Below are 20527 nucleotides of genomic sequence, written 5' to 3' on the forward strand. Positions count from 1 at the left end.
TAGTCTGCAAGATAGGTGACCATATTACTGAATTTGTGTTGGAACACTGAACAGAAGGATTTGCACTGTCAATGTTTGAATGTCTAGCCAGTATTTATGCTTTCACTTTGTGAGTTTGGCAACTATTTTTTAAGACAACAATATGTAATGTATCAACTGGCAATTCTATGATGATAATTTTTTTGAATTCAATGTTGTTCTACCCTTCTTTTGTGTTTTTCTATTTTCTTTTTCTTTTCTTTCTTTGAAAAAAAGAACAATATGCAATATAACAACCACTGTTAAATTTCTTTCATTCTGTTTCAAAAACCTATGTTGTTATTGTCTTGAGTTTGCTGTTGTTTATGTCTTTTGCTTTTTGTTATTCTTTTTTGACTTTTCTCTTTCTAAAATAAAAAAAAAATCTTCCCCTCTTTAACTTTGGGTGTTGTGTATTTTGTCCTAGCAATGAGAAAAGTAACTAAGAAAGATATACCAGCCAGGTGTGGTGGCTCATGCCTGTAATCCCAGCACTCGGGAGGCTGAGGCAGGAGGATTGTTGCGAGTTCGAGACCAGCTTCAGCCACAAAGTGAGCTCAAGGCCAGCCTGAACTGCATAGCGAGACCCTGTCTCAAAAAGACAAAAAAAAAAAAAAAAAGATATACCAATGAGTACCTATACAAACAAACATAAAAAGAGAAAGAAGAAGGGGAAGGAAAAAAAGGAAGGGTAGAGGGAGGGAAAGAGGAGAGAGACACAGACATTGATTTCAAACAAACAATGATACGTTGTAAACTCTTAGAAAAGCAAGAACAGGGCTGGGGATTTAGCTCAGTGGCATAAGTGCCTGCCTTGTGGGCTGGTGAGGTCCGAGGCAGATGGACTTCCGGGAGAACATGGTGGACAGATAACAGCAACTACTGGAGGCTCTCTGAAAGGCTCGGCTCAGAAGTCAGGAATGATGCGGACTAAGGAGACATGAGCCGGTAGAGATACGCTCTGCTGACTCAGGAACGAACTGGGCTGAGAGAAACCAACTTGGAATGCAGTCCTGGCGCTAAAATAGGAACAGAAAAGTCTCGGTGTGGAGGCTGGACCCCGCACCATTGGAAACCGCGATTTGGGTTTCCCGCCGCTCAGCGGCTGGCTGCTTCCACGGCGGCTCGGCAAGGAGAGATGCGCAGAAGCTCTGGGAATGGGAGTCTGCGAACGGAGTCGAAAACAGGACGGGCAGGGAGGCGTGCACTGACTTGTGGTGAGGTGAGTGAGAGAAACTGACACTCTACCACAGTTTGACTCCAGCGGAGGACTTTCTGGGCTCAGGCAGTCCTGTAAGAGCAGGGCGCGATGGCGACTCTAGCCACACATTCCCCTCTCGGACGGGATTGGTGAAAAGTGCCTGGCCTGTGTGACGCTGCGGGCCGACTTGGTAGGCTGGCCTAACCCAGATCCCAGAGCCTGACGGTGGCCTGGAGGGGCGACTGACTTCCGCATAGGCTGCCTAGTCCGTAACTCCCTGGTGCACAGCGGTGGGCGGGTACACCTAGCCAGCGCAATTTGATCAGGCTGTGGCTGACAGGCAGGGAAGCTGGGCCTCCTATATAAGCTTGCATATATATAAGGAACAGAAAATATGGGGAAGGGAAGCAACAAGAAAGGCTCCTCGGCCCCCAATTCTGAGAAACAGGCAATAGCGGACACCGCACCAATAGACATTAAACGCCATATAGAGAGCCTCATAGACCAATTCAGGAATGAAGTTATCAATGACCTGAAGCTAGAAGTATACAGAATAGTTAGAGAAATGCTAAGCACCACCCAGGAAAAAACAGATGGTGGAATGGAAGAACAGAAAAAGAGGGGAGAATTGTTTGATGAAGAAAACAGAGAAAGCATAGAGTACGTGAAGCAGGTTCAAAGGGACTATCAAGAAATTAAGAAGTCTATCCAAGACTGGCATAACAGCATGAAAGAAACTAAGGACAGACTATCTGAACTGGAGGGCAGACTCGTAATATGGGAGAATGAAATGAAAAACTTCTTAAAAATAACAAAGAAACAAATAGCAATAATACAAAGACAAGAAGATGATAAGAGGAGCCATAACTTAAGGATTAAGAACATAAAAGAAGAAGTAGGGACACAAACAAGTGAACTACAAAAGCTACTCACAGAAATAATCCAGGAGAATTTTCCTAATTTAGCAAAAGGTAAAGATACTCAGATGTATGAGGCATACAGGACCCCAGCTACCTACAACCCAAACAGAGCAACACCCAGGCATATAATAATAAAAATTCCAGAAATTCAATACAAGAACAGAATATTAAAAGCTGTCAGAGACAAGAAACAGACCACTTACAAGGGAACACCCATCAGAATTACAGCAGATTTCTCTGCACAAACCATCAAATCACAAAGAGCGTGGGGGGGAAATAATTCAAGCTTTGAAAGATAATAATCTCCAGCCAAGATTGAGATATCCTGCACAACTGTCCCTGGAAATTGATGGAAAAACAAGGTGCTTCCAGGATAAAGAGGAACTGGGGGAATTTGCAACCACCAATTCAACCCTACAGAAAGTATTGCAGGATATTCTAAAAAAAGAAAAATACAAAGAACCCAGAAATAGTGGCGGGGAGGCCACAACGAATGGAGCAGAGAACAAAATGAAGAAGACAAACTGACAGCTACTGACAGAAAAAGAGCTCAACAGAAATGAGACAGAGAAGATTGGATGATAGGAACAGCTATTTTGGAGAAAATGACATCTTAATAGGTAATACTGATTTAGTATCATCTTGTTTTGAAGTCTCATCTAGCTTTTGTTCTTCTGTCTCCAATGGTCTAAACAGGTTGTATCTTATTGAATTTTATTATGTACGATAGTATAAGTAAAAACCTTTTAAAGACAAGGGGATTATACAGAAACCATTGTTCATTTTCTGTTAGTCAATTCTAAATACTCTGTAATGCTGTCATTCTCTTAAATGGTTTTACATTGTTTTGATATACTTAATGCTACAGTATACGAAGTTGTACTCAAGGACTTCAAGGAAAGAGTCAATATGGTAACTACTTTTGGGTCGGAATTATCTGGTGGTGAAACACTATTCTGCTTAAATGGTTATGTTTTGATCTGCCCTGTTTCGCTGTTATGCCCTCTTTTTTCTCAATCTCCACTCCATTATTTACTTTTTAATTTTTATCCGTTTAATTAAAGGGAAAAAATAGCAGGATATAATATAGTAACCCACTTTGACTTTCTATTATCTCGATTTGAAGCCCTGTATTACTCTCACCATCTTGTTTTTGACTGATGTTCCCCTATTCTGTTTTGCTGGATAGTATCAGGTTCGAAAGTTTAGGCATCAGCTGTGAAGATAATGAGATTCATTATAATGCCCATTCTCGTTGACTTTTATCTACTTTTGAAGACCTACAATGTCACCAATGTTTTGGTTTTGTCGGTTTTGTTCTTTACTGTTTTGTTCAATTGTATTATAACTAATGATATAGGCAATTCTATTAGAGATAGCGGGAGGCATTATGGTAACCATTGTTGATCACCTTGTATTATGTTTTTATATTATCTATTATGTCCACCCTTTTGACTTGACCGATTCTGTTCTGTTATGTCTCATTTGGTTTTACTCTCTTCCAAAAAAGCAATAAGAACCGTGGGAGTAATGAAGCCCAAAATGTGTAATAGTCATTGTACAAAAGAGAGGAAAAGAAAGTGCTCTAAACTATATAACTGCATGTATATTTAAGTGTATAAGATAGAAAATGATATCACAGAGTTTTATTGGATCATTGAACAGAACTGTTTGCAGTATCATTGTTGGAATGTCCACTTTACAAGCTTTAATTTTGTGACTTGAACAGTTATTTCTAAGATGGCAATATGTAATCCATTAACTAATGATTTCCTACTGTTCATTTTTTTCTTCTGTAAATCTGTATAACTTGTACCCTTTCACTGTTTTTTTTTTTCTCCTTAAATTAAAAAAAAAAATTAAAAAAAAATAAGTGCCTGCCTTGCAAGCAGGCAGTTGTGAGTTCGATCCCTGGTACCAATAAAAACGAAAAAGACAAAAAACAAAAAAAAAAAAAACAAAAAAAAACAAAAGAAAAGCAAGAACAAATGAAACACAAAAATAGTAGAAATAAGTCAGAATCAGAGTAAAAAATACAAAATATCAATGAAATAAAGGGTTTATTTTTGTTTTGTTTTGAGACAGAGTCTAACTGTGTAGTTCAGACTGGCCTTGGGTTCATTACATAGCCCAGACTGGCTTCAAACTCACAGTGATCCTCCTGCCTCAGCCTCCCTAGTGATGGGATTACAGGTGTGCACCACCATGCCTGTCAAAGCATTTATTTTTTAAAAGATAAAATTGATAACTCTCTAGGTAGACTAATCAAGAAAAAAAGAAGACCCAAGTAAATAAATTAGAGATGAAAAGCAAGACATCACAACTGATATTACAGAAATACAAAAGATTCTTCAGGATTATTTCAAAAACCTATATGCTAACAAGTTCGAAAATGTAGAGAAAATGGATGAATTTCTGCATACGTATGTATTAATAACATTGTACCATACAGGAGTACATAAAAAGACTAAAAAGACATAAAACAAGTATAGTAATGTATTGAATCAGTAATAAATCTTGAAACAAAGAAAAGCCTAAGACCAAATTGCTTCACTGTTAGATTTTACCAAGATTTTAAAGAACTAGTTTTAATTCTTGAAATATTCTGTAGAACCATAAGAGGAGGGAACTCTTTTATTTATTTATTTACTTTTCTCTTTTTATCGGTACCAGGGATCGAACTCACGACTGCCTGCTTACAAGGCAGGTGCTTATGCCGCTGAGCTAAATCCCCAGCCCCAAGAGGAGTAAACTCTTACAAACTTATTCCATGAGGCCAGAATTACCTTGTTACCAAAACCTGAAAAGGATACAACAATAAAAAGAACAACAATAAAAGAAAATTATACACCAATATTTCTAATGATCATCGATACAAATACCAACAAAATACTAGCAAATTCAATTCAACACCACAGAAAAAAGTTTATGTATCACGATCTACTCCTTTTTATTCCAGGGATGCAATGACTGTTTAATGTACACAAATCAATAAATGTAATATATCAAATAAACAGAACAAAGATAAAAATCATATGATTACTACAGTGTATACAGAAAAAGCATTTAATAAAATTCAACATTCCTTCATGATAAAAGCTTCAAACAAATTAGGAGTAGAAGGATTACACCACAATATAATAAAGGCTATCTGTGATACACTCACAACCAATATCATACTGAAGGAAAATCTGGAGGCATTTTTCCTAAAATTAAAAACAGACAATGGTGTCTACTCTCACTCAGTGGTACAAATTTTAACCAGAGCAATTGGGCAAGAGAAAGAATTAAAATGTATATAAACTGTGAGCCAGATGGTGTGCAGATTGGGAAGAACTAGGAAAGGCAGCAAAGTCCCTGCCTGTGTGTCCGCTGCAGTGTGGAATGGGGAGAACCGGGCAGGCAGCTAAGTCTCCACCTGTGAGCCAGCTGGAGTGTGGTCCAGGGAGAACCAGGAAGACAGCAAAGCCCCTGCCTGTGAGCCAGCCAGAGTGCAGACTGGGGAGAACCAGCGAGGAACCTAAATCCCCCCCTGTGAGCCAGCCTAAAACTGGTAGCCTGAGAAACTATTTAGAGTACAACAATATGCAATACAGTAACACTGTATATTTTCTATTGTCTTATTACTGTTTCATTTTGTTTTATTGTTCTTTTAGTCCCTTAAAAATAAAAATAAATATATAAATAAAGAAAGTCAAATGCATATGAAGGGGAAAGGAGGAGTCAAATTATCTCTGCTGCAGATTATATAGTTCTTTACATTAAAAAAATCTAAAGATCTCACCAAAACAATTTTGGACTTCACTAATAAATACTGTATACTAGTGGATACAAAAATAAACATACAAAAATTTAAGGCTTTTTATATGTTAGTAATTAATTTGCTGAGGAAGCAATCATGAAAGCAATCCCTTTCACAATAGCCACAAAAAACCTAAACCATCCAGGAACAAACTTAACTAAGGAAATGCAAAATATTTACAGTAAATATTACAAAATCTTGATTAAAAGAAGACATTAAAAGGTGGAAACAATTCCCATGTTCATGGATTAAAATGTTTTTTTTTTGGTACCAGGGGTCGAACTCATGACCTTGTACCTTAAGTGCCAGGCAGGCACTTAAGCCACTGAGCTAAATCCCCAGCCCAAAATATTCTTAAAATCTCTGTATTATCCAAACCAATGTGCAGATTCAGTTAAATCCCCACCAAATACTAATGGCATTATTCACAAAATAGAAAAAAAATTCTAAAATTGATACAGAAGCACAAAAGGCACCAACTAGTTAACACAATCCAGAGCAAAACAAACAAACAAACAAACAAACAACAACAACAACAAAAAAACCCAAAACCTAATCTGGAAGCATCAAAATACCAGATATCTTTTTTTTTTTTTAATTTAAGGAGAAAAAAAAAACAGAAAAAGGGTACAAGTTATACAGAATTTCAGAGAAAAATAAACAATAGGAAGTCAGTAGTTAATAGATTACATATTGTCATCTTAGAAATATTTGTTCAAGTTAAAAATTAAAGCATATAAAGTGGACATTCAAATAGTAAGACTACAAACAGTTCTATTCGATGATCCAACAAGACTCAGTAATATGGTTATCTATCTTATACATTTAAATATACATGCAGTTATACTGTTTAGAGCACTTTCTTTTCCTCTCTTTTGTACAATGACAATTACACATTTTGAGTTTTATTATTCCCACAGTTCTCATTACTTTTTCTTTGAAGAGAGTAAAACCAAATGTGACATAACAGAATAGAGTCAGTCACCTCAAAAGGATGGACTTCATATATAATGTAAAAACATAATACAAGGTGATCAACAATGGTTACCATGATGCCTTTTGCTATCTTAAAAAAGAATTGCCTATATCATGAGTTATAATAAAATTGAACAAAACAATAAAGAACAAAACCAATAAAACCAAAACATTGGAGACATTACAGGACTTCAAAAGAAGATAATAGTCAACCAGAATGGGCGTCATAATGAATCTTATTATCTTCACAGTTGTTGCCTATACTTTCGAACTTGGTACTATCCAGCAAAACAGAATAGAGAAAAATGAGTCAAAACAAGATGGTGAGAGTGATGCAGGGTTTCAAATCAAGTTAATAGGAAATCAAGTGGGTTACTATAATATATCCTGCTATTTTTAATTTTTCTCTTAATTAACCCTAAGAGAGCACAGTATCGGCATAATAACAGACATATAGACTAAAGGAATGAATCAGTAGCACTGTTCACAGAAGTCAGCAATGAATTCACATATCAATAGCCAGCAGACTCTTGACAAAATATCCAAAAACATGTATTGGAAGGACAGCCTCTTTGACAAATTATGCAGGGAAAAATGTTATTTACATACAGAAAAACAAAATTGACATCCACCTTTTACACTGTATGAAAATCAACTCAAAATGAAGACCTTCATGTAAGACCCAAAACTAGAACTACTAGAGAAAAACATAGGAACAATTGAAGATATTGGTACAGGAAATGATTTTTTGGATAGGGCCCTAAAAATATAGGCAAAAAAAGCAAAAATGGATAAATGAAAATATATTAAACTAAAAATCATTTTCCAAAAAAGGAAACATAATGAAGAGACACCCTGTAAAATGGGAAAAAAATACATGCTAGCTATTCATGTGACACAGTTAATATTTAGAATATATAAAGAATATAAAAATCTGCTGGGCATAGTGGTATATTCCTATAATCCACAGCACTTGGGAGGCTGAGGCAGGAGAATCATGTGCAAGTTCAAGACCAGCCAGGGCTACAAAGTGAATCCAAGGCCCGCATGAACTGCATGGTGAGACCATGTTTCAAAAAAACTCCAAAAAACAAAAAACAGCATAAAAACCTAATAAAAAGTAATCTAATTAAAAATTGACCAATAATGCAGATACTTCTTAAAAGAAATATGAGTGGCCAATAAATATATGAAAAATTCTCAGTATCATTAGCTATTAGAGACATGCAAACTAAAACTGCAATGAGAAACCATCTCACCCTAGTTAGAATAGCTATTACAAAGAAAAGTAACTAAAATAAAACAGAATGTGGGTAAAAGAAAACTTACATAGTGTTGCTGGAAATTCAAATTAATATAGCCACTGTGGAGACTATACAAGTTCCTCAAAAAACTAAAAATAGAACTATCATATGACCCAGCTACCCAACTCCTGGGTATACGTTCAAGGGAAGCAAAGTCAGCACACAGAAGAGATATCTGTAGTACATATCCATGTTTACTGTAGCATTCACAATAGGTAAGATATAGAATCACCTATTAGATGGGTGAGAAAATATGGTATAAATACTATACAGTAAAAAGAAATATGATGCCTACTGCCATTCAACAGAAAGGCAGGGATCTTCAGTACCAGAAGTGATGCATTAAACCAGTAGGTAAATAGTTTCTACTCATTCAGTGTAGTCAATCACTTGTGAGTGATGGTTGAGAGAAGGGAAGGTATTTTAAAGTGTGCCATATATCACTGATCATTAGCAATACATTTCATTTTGACTTGTGTGACTGCTGCTTCATGGTTTAGCTTTTAGGAAATGTTTTCATGGGAAACGAAATGTGTGTCTATGGTTATCATCCTGAAACTAAGGTTTAGAGCTCACAGTGGAAATCGCCTAGTTCCCCTGGTGAAAAAAGAAGAAAAGAAGGCATCACTATCAATATCCATCATCAAGGTGATGCTAATTGTGTTTTTTGGTCTTGATGGAATTGGGCAAACTGAGTTTACACTCAGGAACACTACAGGGAACTCTGAATATTACAGGAAGTTATTTGAATTTTTTTAGGATTCTCATTTAGATCTGTTTTATTTTTTCCAATCAGATTTAATTGGCATATTTTAGGTATACATAAAGATCACAGAGAATTTGTACCTGTACATGATATAACTTGTTTTCCCCCTTATTCCCATGCCTTCCCTTCAACTTCTCCTCCCCTCCTCATTAAAAAAAACTTTATTTCCATATATTTTTTTTCTCATTTAAAAAAATTTTCCCTTCTTTCTTTCCCCCCTCTTCTCTCCTTGTTCCCCTCCCTATTTGAACATTTTCTTCCTATTTCACAAAACCTATTAAACATTTTGGTTCTTATTCACACTTTCATTTTCTCACACAAGAGAATGTGGTATTTATTAATGTGTCTGATTTAGTATGGACTTAGTATGGACTTCAGGTGCATCCATTTTCCTAGAAATCTCTTGAGTGTAAACATCTTTATAACAGAGTAGTACTCCACTGTATTAAAAAAACACATCTTCTTTATCCATTTTTACAAGTTGATCGGCACTTTGATGCTTTAAAAATTCTTTTGGGAAGATACCTAGGAAGGGAATGGCTAGGCCAAATGGAACCTCTCATTCTAGTTTTTTGAAGATGCTCCACACTGATATCCACAGTGGTTGCACCAGTCTACACTCCCACCAACAGTGAGCAAGGGTTCCTTTTTCCCCATAGCCCCATTGTAGTGAAAGTGAATTTTAAGCCAATGCTGATTAAGAGATAAAGAAGGTCTTAACATCCTTATAAAGCGAACAATCCAAGGGGAAGTGATAAAAATCACAAATATGTATGCAACATATACCAATTCTATAAAACCAATATTAATGGACAGAAAAAAATCAAATAAGTACTAATACCATTATATTGGAGGAATCTTAATACCCCACTGTCATAAATAGATCAACTAGACAAAAAATGAACAATGAAATATTAGAACTGAACCAAACTTTTGAACAAATGGACTTAGTGGATGTCTACAAGTATTCTACTCTTCAACATCAGAATATGCATTCTTCTCAGCTGCACACAGGATGTTCTCTAAAATAGCTCATAGAATCTGCTTAAGTAAATGCAAAGGAATTGAAATTATTCCATGCATATTATCAGACCACAATGCAATGAAATTGGAAATCAACGGCAAAAGAAATGACAAGAACTTCATAAACACATGGAAATTAAATAACAACCTCCTGAACTACTAATGAGTCACAGATGAAAATAAAGAAGAGACTAGGCAGTTTCTACAATTGAATGAAATGACAAGGCAACATACTGGAACTTAAGGAACACAGTTCTAAGAGGGAAATTTATAGCAGTAAATATCCAAATCAGGAAACAGAACATTCTCAAATAAATAACTTAACGTTGAACCTCAAACTTCTGGAAAAAGAAGAACAAGTCAAGCCCAAAGTTTGCACAAGGAAAGAAATTATAAGGATCAGAGCAGAAATTAATGCATTGGAGACAGAAAACATTACAATGAATCAGTGAATTGAACAGTTAGTTCTTTGAAAGGTTAAATATTTGAATATTTAAGAAACTGCGTGTGTAGAAAACAGACTGAGAAATGAGCTAGTAGTTTCATCCTCCATCATGACAATGTGTTACACACTGTTTCTTATACGGCAATGTCTGTCAACAGCATTACAAAGAGATAAAACTTAGAGCTGTATTTAAGTCATTATCACATGCTTGTGTCAGGCGCTCATATCTGAGTATTTTGAGAACCACAGGACATTTCAGGAACCGAAATATCTTACTTCCATTACTTACAAGAAACCACGTGTTGTTCCAGGTGTGGTGGTGTTACAGGCAGCTGAGCTAGTTAGAAATATTATAGTCAATCAGACAGGGCTAGGCCCTGGAAGAAGCTGGCAGAGAGGACCAGATGTTTGTTATCTTGGAGAAGGCTCACACCTCCGGCTCTCGCTCAAATCTCAGGACAGAGGCAAAACAAATGCAACCACACCCTTAAATATAATCCTTAGGGATTAAATCTGGATCGCTTTGAGAAGTCAGGAGTCACAATCCCAGTCCCCTATAGGAAGAGTCACTGATCCATAAAGAATGCTAGCTTGCTACATGACTCGCTTTCCCATTTGTCCCTGATTTGGTCAATTTTACCTGAACAATTAAACTTACCAGTTGACCATAGCTCTCTTCCACCTCATGCCTGTCTACCTCGCGAGTTCCCAGTTTTCTCCAACTTTAGACTCGTCTCACCTCATGGTATTACTCTATAAAAATCCCTAGAAAACACAGTCTTTGGCAATCCACTGAGGAACCCTTGGGTCTCTCTCTCAGACAGAAGCTTTCTCTCAATAAATATTTCTGCTCATGAACTCCGTTGTTCCTAAAATTCATTCTTTGATTTTAGAGAACATGAACTAATTCTAGACATACAGTAGGTCAGGAGTTTCGTTTCCCTAAACCAGTGGCACGCACCTATAATCCCAGCACTGTGGCAGGGTGAGGTATGAATGGCACCATAAGTTTGAGGCCAGCCTGGGCTACACAGTGAGTTCAAGGCCAGCCTGAATCATATAGTGAGACCGTTTCAAAAGAAAGAAAAAATAAACCACGTTAATAGCATCAGATATTTTATCTAAATTTCTATACTTGGAATTTATTCACGCTATCAGAGAAGAGTTGTTTTAAAACTACATCAAAATAAGTTTGGAGGAACAGGAGTTTTTCTGACTTTTAGAGAGGCACTCAAAGAACAAGTGTATGAAGACTAACATTCTTCTACAAGCTCTTTTGATGCTTAGGTATATTTAATCTTTATCTTTATTCTGTAACGTATTCCCAGCAGCTGGAGTAGGAAGTGCACATGTTTTGAGGAAGTACAAAAATTAACACCCTTCTGTGAACATGGACAGCATTCTGGGTAAGAGGAATGAAGAGGACAAAGGCTTGTGGTCAAAGTACAGTATCTGTGTTGCTTTGGGCAAATTAGCTGCTTAAAGCTGTTCTCACATACAAAATGAAAATTTCAATGCTTGCCTTATTCATCTGCTATTTATTATGTTGCAAGTTATGTTTTACTGAAACTACAATAGTGACCAAAATTTAAAAAGTTACTTTTGTGCAATTTAAATCATAGTATCAAGGGGTATAACATAAAGAAATGTATAATAGGTCACATGGTGAAAATTACCATGAAGAAAATAAACCAGGGCAATAATGAAATGTTGCTATTTATATACAATGGTCAAGGGTCATACATTGATAATGTGTCATTCATAAACCTAAACCGACTTGAAGGAAGTGAGAAGAAACAATATGCAAAGCTTAATGAGAAGTATTCTGGGTAAGGGGAACAGAATGTGCAAAGGTCTTAAGGTAAAAGAATTCCTGAGGTAAGAGTAGATGAGGTTGGGGTGTGTGATGGAGAGAGTACAGTATCTTGGTTGATGTTATAAGGATTTTGGATTTTACTGATAATGAGACAGCAGGTCTCAGAATATCAGAGCAGTGATCTGACATATTTTAGCAGAATCACGCTACATCAGGCTTCAGGAGTTTGGAGTTGATAGTGTAAGTCATGAAATTGTCTGACATCATCAAAATGTGAGTGTAAGTGGAGAAAATGTATGATGACCATACATAGAGCATCGCAACATTCAGTCAGTAAAGGGGACAGAAGAAACAGCTAGCAAGTGAAAAGCAAAACAAAACAAAAACCCCAAGAGTGCTATTCTGAAAGCCTACGATTAACTATACCAAATGCTGTTAGCCTATTAGGGAAGAGGAGGATCGAGGAGTAAGATGAATCAATGATGACACTGAAAGAAGTACTTCAGTGGAGTAACAGAGATGAAAGATCACCTTGAAAGAGTGCAGAGTTGGCAGAAACAGAGACTGATTACAGAAAGTGTGAGGCCAAAAGCAAGTTATGTTTTAAAAGCAGAATACATAAACACAGATGGGAGTGATCATGGAATGATTTATGATACAGAAGAGAGGAAGTCTGTATTTGGAGTGGTGCACACAAAAGTAAGGATTGAGTTTAAATGTCACAAAACACTTAGTGCATATTAGCTGGAAGGAATGTAAGGTCCATGGACATCTACCTAGGTGTTTAAAAGGAGTTACTGAGTGAAGTGAGATTGATATAGTTGTGTTTTAGGTTTCATTTCTCTCTTCCTCCCTTTCTTCCTTCCTTCTTTCCTTTTGCTTCCTCTATCCCTCCCTCCCACCATCATGCTGAGGATTGAATCCAGTGCTTCTTGCATGTAAGGGAAGTATTCTACCACTGATTTCTCCTTTTTTTTTTTTTTTTTTTTTTGTCTTTTTCCTTTTTATCGGTACCAGGGATCGAACTCACGACTGCCTGCTTGCAAGGCAGGTGCTTATGCTGTTGAGCTAAATCCCCAGCCCCTCTCCTGCTTTTCAAAAGAAACAACTATAGAGCTGTAAATTGTTTTACTACTCAGTGGATCACATTTGGCTTTAGAAAGTTGTGCAAAAAAAAATGTATGTAAAATATATGGCATTTGGATTAGGATTATTTGGCTACACATTATGTAATTTAAAAAAATTAAAAGGGGCAGGGGGTGTTTGCCTAGTAGGCATGAGTCCTTGGATTTGATTCCCAGCAAAGATAGAGAAAAAGTAAAAGACGGGAAGAGCAAGACAGAGAGAGAGAAAGAGAGAAAAAGAGAGAGAAAGGAAAGGGTGGAGAGGGAGAGAGAAGAAGAAGAAGAAGAAAAAGAACAAGAAGAGAGAGAGAGAGAGAGAGAGAGAGAGAGAGAGAGAGAGAGAGAGAGAGAAAGCGAGCAAATCAGACAGGGATATTTTTCTCAGGTGAAAGCCCAAGGGCTGGTGGCTGGGAATAGTCCTATGGTTTCATAGTGTTGTGGGTGCCCTGGGTAATATGTCACAGATTAGAGGCTGAGACTGCAGCTACAATCATAGCCACCATGTCCCCATCCCAATCACAACATTAGAAAGAATCTAATCCCTTCATTTTAAGACTTCTTAGGCATTCCATGCAACATTTCCACTTACCAGAATATGTTTCTTGCCAGAACTTGGTCTGCAATGGAGTAATAAAAATATAGTCTTTCAACACAGACTCTTGCTGCCCTGAGTAAAATAGGGAGTTTTATTATAAAAAGGGAAACAGGGTGGATACTTGGGCATGTAGTTAGCAATGTCTGCCACTTGTGGGTTAGACAGCAAAGAAGACTGTTTATATTCTAGCTTTATGATATTCTGATTGTGATTTTTGAACAAGTTATTTTACCTCTCTGCCTCAGTTTCTTTCATTAATCTAATGCATACCACCTGTTACATATTCTGAAGATTAAATGACATACAGTTAAAAATGCCAGCAATGTAATAGGCAAACAATAAACAGTAATATATGTTTAAAAATTATCTAGGCCATTGAAAGATGGTGTCTAGTTCTATCAGGTAACTGACTAGTCAGAGTTATAGGCTTAATCAGAGTCACTGGATAAACTCATCCTGTGTTATAGAAGTAGTACACCACGATGAAAAAAGAGCTGTAACATATCAATGGCATTTATTGATTGGAATTAATCAGGTCCTTTCAGCTTTTCAAATTGTTTGCTCGCCAGACATGGTGGCACATTCCTGTAATCTCAGCACTCAGGAGGCTGAGACAGGAAGACTGTTGCAAGTTTGAGACCAGCCTGTTTACAAAGTGAGCCCAAGTCCAGCCTGAACTGCATATTGAAACCCTGTCTCAAAAAGACAAAACAAAAAAAAACAACAAAAAAACACAACAAAAAACACAAATGCTTTTAATCTCGTTACCAGCTAAAATGAAACTCCTAGAAAAGGTAATGTTTAAAACTTGCTGAAATATAGTTACTTTACCAAATACATATAGATTAACTTTAGATCTTCTATAGGCAAGTACATTCTCCTCTAGACACTGCTGGTTTTGGGGGTTTTATTCTAGTCTTCTTGGATAATATCCATTTTCATTTTGCTTTGGATTGGTTAACTTTGCAATTACTGGGGTCATAATCATTAGCCCACTATATATGGCACTGGATCTGATTAGCCTGGCACCAAGCCCTTGCAGTTACTCAACATAAAATGAAAGGCCGCTGAAGATTGAATTCAAACATGTATCTCTCACTGCATACTAAACTAAAGTAAAAATGGGTCAAAGACTAAATGCTAAAACAAAAACCGCCTGCTGGAAGACAAAAGAGTAAAACTCTAAGTCATAGGCATTAGGCAAGGACATTTTTTTTTTTTTGTACTGGGAATTGAACTCAGGGTCTTGTGCTTGCCAGGCAGGTGCTGTACTGCGGAGCTACATCCCTGTCGAGCAAGAACTTTCTGAGCAGAGCCCTAGTTGCACAGGAAATAGTACTAAGAATCAAACTGAATCATATCAAATTAAAAAGCTTCTGCATAGCAAAGGGAAAAACAGTGAAAAAAGAACCTACATGGGCTGCAAAGTGAGCCCAAGGACAAACTGAACTGTATAGCGAGACCCTGTGTCAAAAAAGATTAAAAAAACAAAGACAGAGAGAGACAGAACCTACAGAATGGGAGGGAAAAAAGAACTTTGCTAGCCATTCCTCAAAGGACGCATCTAGAATACATAAAGAACTCAGAAAAATTAGATGCTCCCTAAATAAAAGATCCAGTTAAGAAATGGGGAAGTAAAATGAATAGACACTGAAGCATAAACTGTCAATAAATACATGAAGAAATGCTCGGTATTGCTGGTCATTAAAGAAATGCAAATTAAAACAGCAAGATTCCATCTTGCTCTAGAAAGATCATCACCCAGAAATCAAATAATAACAAATGCTATAGAGGCTGAAGGGAAAAATGAATCCTTCTACACTATTAGTGGGAATGTAAACTAGTATACTGGCTATGGAGATCAGTGTGAAAATTCCTCAAACTGAAGCTACAAATTCCATTTGACCCAGCTATTCCCCTTTTAGGTATCTTTCTGACTTTACAACATCATATTAGTGATAATGCATCTCATGTTTATAGCAGCATGATTCATAATAGCTAAATCTTGCAAGCAGCCTATATATCCATCAATAGACGAATGGGTAAAGAAAATATATTTACACACAACTGAGCACTACTCTTTCATAATAAAAGGTAAATGAGTCACTTACAGGAAAATGGATGTACCTTAACACATAAAGTAAAGGGGCCAGCGATGTAACTCAGTGGCATAAGCATCTGCTTGGCAAGTGTGAGGTTGTGAGTTCAATTCTTGGTATCACCAAAAAAAAAAAAACAAAAAAAAAAAACAAAAAAAAACCACGTAAAATAAATTAGATATACAAGCTTAAATATTCCCTTATATAAAATATTAAAGAGAAAGACAAAAGATAATAGAATGTAGGAAATAGATCTTTTCTCAAAGGGGAAGGAAATCAAGAGAGGGAGGAGGGAGGAATAGAGGATTAAAAAAAGGAATTAAGACTTGTTATGTACATGAGTCAACTCCACACAAGGAATGTAAACATTATGTACTGCAAATATGTACCCACCTAAAAAAAAACCCAACAACAACAAAAAAGGAAGAGTATCATGTACCAGTTACCCACAGGGAATGTAAACATTATGTACTACAAACATGCAGTAATATAAAACATTAAAAAATGAAAGGCTGTTAGTAAGCTATGGGTTTTGCAACATCATGAGTTATTTTTCACTCAAGGCAATGGACAAACATTTGGATCTTGGCAGAGTTGGTATCTACAGCTAGTCAGCAGGAAATAGTCACAGGCTTAAGCCTGTTAAGGAGCTTTGAAGGAGAAGGGCCAGGTGCTCATACACTTCAACTTAGCATCTAAAGGAAACTGCATGAAATGGACCAGAATCTATTAGAGGACAGATTTTACAGGTGAATTCATTTCTTTCGCTAGAAGTTTTGTCTAAGCACATCATACATTAAAGCTGATCACCTAAGTGACAAATCAAAAACATAATACAGAATACTTAAACTATGTTTGACCTTAAGTTATTCAAGTAATTGCAGTCACTGGCCTAAAAGAAGAATGTTTTTCACAGAGACGCGTAACTAGAGAGGTAGAGGCTCACAGAGCATTCAGTCTTAGGAGAGCAGTGAGGTGCAATGGCACTGTTGCTTAATAGTGATGTGATCTTGCACTAGTATAAATGATTTGACTTCTCTTAGTTTACAAAATGACAAGGTTCCTCTTAATCATTCCTCAAAGGTTACTTTAAGAGAGAAATAACAAAGCATATAAAATACCTAAGCGATGGCTGAGAGGGCTGTTCCTCATTTTAGTTTCTCTTGTTCGTCTCATTACAATGCACTGAAGATTCTGGGGCCTATGATAAATCACCTAATAAGTATAAATATGATTTTTTTTTTTTTTGCAGTACTGGGGATTGAACTGAGGGCCTCACACATGCTAGGCAGGCACTCTACTACTGAGCTATATCCTAAGCTTAGATATGACTTTTAAGAATTGGTGGTAATTATTTTTAAAAACTGAGAAAAACGAATAATGCTGATCTAGAAAACTATGTATGGCCAAGTATGGCGGCAAATGCTTGTAGTCCCAGCACTCCCAGCACTCTGGGAGGCTGAGGGAGGAGGAGTGTCACAAGTTGCAGGCTAGCCTAGGCTACGTAGTGAGTTCAAGGCCTATCTTCACTGTTTTTTGAGACACTGTTTTAAAATACAAAACAAAACCAACAATTGAGCATGTCATATTTCTCCTTTAGATAAATTTAGAAATCTATATTTTACCTATTTCCTTTTTTTTGGTACTGGAAATCATACTCTTGAACTCACACTTGCTAGGCAGGCTCTTATGCCACTGAACTAAATCCCTGGCCATTATTTCCATTAAAAAAAAAAAAAAAAACCTAAGAGATTTTTATAATAAACAACACTAGCTGGATGTGGTGAAGCATGCTTGTAACCCAAGCTCTCTGGAAGACTGAGGCAGGGGGATTGCAAGTTTGAGCCCATCTTGGGCAAATTAGCAAGACCCTGTCTCAAAATAAAAATAAAAACAAGCTGGGAATGTAGCTCAGTGTGAAGGTCCTGAGTTCAACCTCTGATACTGCAAAACAAAGAAAAAACAAAATTAATTATTACATTGTTAAACAACTAAATATTCCAGTTAATAGTACAAAGATTGTCAAACCAAATCCAACTACATGAGGCTTTATAAAAAACATACCAAAAGACAAAAAGACACAAGAAGGTTTTTTTTTAAAGATGGGGGACTTTTTGCAAATAGAAACCAAACAAAGCTCACACAGTGATAATTAGGTTTTAGGACAAAAAGTATTATCAGTGATAAAAAGGGACTTTCATAGTGAAATCAGAAGATTCACCAGGAAGGTACAAGATTTAATTTGTGCCTAATAATATAGCTTCAAAAATAGATAAAAATCAACAGAACACACAATCACTGAGAGATTTTTACATTCCTCTTTCACTTATCAATACAGCAGGGGAAAAATCAGTAAAAACTAACACAATTTTAATCTTTAGAGAAAACCTATATAGAAGATAGACTTTGAATAAAAGAGCCTTAGGTCTTACGGATTAGACCTAAAGTGGACAATGAGACCAAACCCAAGTCTCCCAAGTATCATGTGTTCACAAGTGGGACTTTCCAAAGATGATTGGACCACAAGGGCTCCAACTCTATCAGTAGATAAATTCATTGATGAGATCATAAATGATGGCACTACTGGGAGACAATGGAAATTTATGTATGTATGTATGTATATTTTCTTTGAGCCAGGGTCTCACTATGCAGTTTAGGCTGGCTTTGAGCTCACTTTGAGCCCAGGCTGGTCTTGAACTCATGATCCTCTTCCCTCAGCTGCCCGAGTGCTGGGATTACCGGTGTACATCCAGCTTGGAAATTTATTATTCATTATTATTTGTCCAAGTCTATTTTATTTCAAAGAGAAAAAAAAATTTCAAAAGAGTAATTAGGGGTTTCATCTCTCTGATTCCTGGGTGTCATTATTCTTCAGCCAAATTCTTTCGCTATAATGTTACTGCTTTACTACAGGCCTAGAAACAATGGAACCAAGTAAGCATGCACTGAAATTAAGCCAAGATAAAATATTTTCTCTTTTAAATTGTGAGTTATTTTGCCACAGGAATGAAAAGCTGTGTTAGTCATTTCTCTCCTTGCTGAGACACAACACCTACCAGATACCATAACTTACAAGGTTTACCTTGGGTCACATTTACAGTCCTTGGTCTGCTGATTCCAAGCAGAAAAGGCATGGTAGAAGGGCCTGGCACAGAAAAGCTGCTCACATCATGGTAGCTGGAAGGCGACAGGAGCCAGGGAGGAAGATACAGTGTTTCAGACCCCACCCCAGTTCCTCACTTCTGAATTGCCCTACTCCCTAACAGCATATTTAGCTGTAGCGCCCCTCATGAGCCAGTTGCTATCCGGAGCCTAACCTCTGCAAGGCATTAGAGAACTGGGAGGTGATTATTAGTCTAAACCATAACACTAACACACTATGTGTAGAAAAGTGGATAAATTCAACTAGGAAATACATGTAGAAAAGAATCAGTAATAGAAAACTAAAAGCCACCATCTTTTAAAATATAGGCAAAAGAAGCAGCTAAGGACAGTAAGGAGAAATATCAGAAGTACCTGAAACTTGGGTAAGCAAGGACCCTGTTAGGGTCTCTATGCTTCAGGGAACCCTGTGCTATGAAATGCCTTCCTCAACATAGTTTAAAGCTTCTTTCAGTCTCTGGGATTAAGCAAGGCCAGTCCTAGTCCCTTGGGAAGGAAATCAGATGCTGGGCTGGAAATAGTTCTCTTGAAGTTTTCTAAATCTCATTTTTTCCTGAGACAAGCGTATTTTCTCCCATTTGAGGCATTCTCCAAACTCTTAGTATGTACTATCATCCTTAGCATGTACTAAATGCCCTTACAAGTATTGGAACTTGTGCCTATGAAATCACCCTGGGCCTAAGATCATTCCCATTGGCTGAAGAACTTTTTTTTTTCATGATATAGTATAAGACACGACTATCAGAATGATGTGATCCATTTTGAATAAGTTTCTGGCCATCAGACTATCAAAGGCTACTACAGACCCTTGGGATTAAATTGCATATCAAAGCTTAAGCATGGGGTCTCAGATGTGAGAGTACAGTGACAGGTCTGTATCTGTTTCCTGCCACTGAAACCAGAGGTCACCCTGTGGGTCTATGCAAGTTCTACATCTTGTTAAATCATTCCTGTCTTCTTTGGGCCTTTCAAGACTGATGTTTCACAATAACAATAGGTCTCTCTAATCATGTACTCTCATTTCCAATTAATGACACTGTGTTCTACAAGTCTGGGCTTAAGTCATGTTAATGGAATAAAGGATATTCCTTACACAAATGAAACCTCTCTTGGCTCCACCCATGGGCATCCACTCTATCCTTCCCAGGTGTGGCCAGCACTGAAATAGATCAGTTACTAGGAATGTAATTAAAGCATAAGAGATTTCAAGAAGACATGAATGAAATATATGTTAAATGTTTATGCTATAATAGTCCAGACATTAATATAAAACCAGA

Source organism: Cavia porcellus, unplaced genomic scaffold, assembly GCF_034190915.1.
Source record: "Cavia porcellus strain 051 isolate PalLab524CR breed Dunkin Hartley unplaced genomic scaffold, mCavPor4.1 scaffold_9, whole genome shotgun sequence".
In the NCBI taxonomy this organism is placed as follows: Eukaryota; Metazoa; Chordata; class Mammalia; order Rodentia; family Caviidae; genus Cavia; species Cavia porcellus.